Raw genomic sequence first — 1,059 nt, 5'->3', positions numbered from 1 at the left:
CATGTGAGTGTGTGTCTTCTAACTTTAATATCTACTGAACGAAAAGGAAACACTCTTAAATGCTCCTGAACTGATGAAATTAAACAAAGCCTCCCACAGAAACGCCATTCTCTGTAGTGGTCTTACCCGGTAGAAAACGGCATGGAATCTCGTTTTGTAAATAAAGAAAAAAAAACGATAGCCTTTCTTTTAGGAGGGACTATGCAAGCACGAAGGCACACACATTCAAAGGCACAGATACAAATCGATATGAAATACTATATTATTTATAGAAATAACTTTAATAAACATGCAAACGGTACTGTCTACACCTCGAAAAATTAGAGCTAAATACATGCTGCAGCACTACCTACTAGAACATTACTGCAGGAGTGCGTGGTTAAGACAGGCGTAGAATGTCATTACCTGAGGAGGAAAAGTTCATCGTGTCCGGCCAGAAGGAGAAGTTTTACAAGTACTACCACATTCGCGTTCCAGTCTCCAGGTACTAAAGCTACGTGTCTCAGTTCCTTTGACCTTGCCCGTAGTAGTGTGGCCAACTTTGACCGCGGGCAATCAGGTGTGACAGTGATCTATTATCTAAGTATATGTACTTCTAAGATAAGGCGTAAGTCACGGCACCATCAGAATATGGATCTCAGTTGTAAGAGATAGGATAGATGTGTGTTTTTTCCAGCGTATTCATAATTATCGGCGTCGAATTTAACGGTAATGTAATCGTACGTTTGTCATTATTGAAATTGTGGCACAAACAAATAATTTTCAAACCAAAGTTAAGTCGCTTTAATGCACTTTTATTTCTGCATCGACAAGAAATTGTCATTGTTTCTTTGGCACAATATGGCAACAACCTTATGGCATAGCAACCAATATTCCACAGTTTTGCTGAGTGAGTGCTATGAACAGACGGTTTGGCAACACTGTCGGTCTGGTCTGGTGACGTAACAGAAATGATAACCTTTGGATCTCGTAGAAGGATTTGATCACAGTACAGCGGGAGACGACAATTCGATTGCAGCGGATTACCCTCGATTAATATGAGTGCCTGATGTTTTTTTT

At 40.0% G+C, this 1,059-nt stretch overlaps 1 long non-coding RNA gene across 1 annotated transcript in view; it reads left to right on the top strand.

Annotated features, from left to right (window-relative positions):
- The first annotated feature begins 374 nt into the window (after positions 1-374).
- LOC119581902 overlaps positions 375-1,059 on the top strand; it is a 3,054-nt gene continuing 2,369 nt past the window's right edge. The window contains exon 1 of the long non-coding RNA XR_005229597.1: positions 375-484. This is a non-coding gene — a long non-coding RNA (uncharacterized LOC119581902). The remainder of the gene's footprint in view (positions 485-1,059) is intronic.

The sequence above is a fragment of the Penaeus monodon genome, chromosome 15 (assembly GCF_015228065.2).
Source record: "Penaeus monodon isolate SGIC_2016 chromosome 15, NSTDA_Pmon_1, whole genome shotgun sequence".
Classification (NCBI taxonomy): domain Eukaryota; kingdom Metazoa; phylum Arthropoda; class Malacostraca; order Decapoda; family Penaeidae; genus Penaeus; species Penaeus monodon.
The sequence above is the reverse complement of the archived record's forward strand: the minus strand, read 5'-3'. Positions and strand labels throughout refer to the sequence as shown.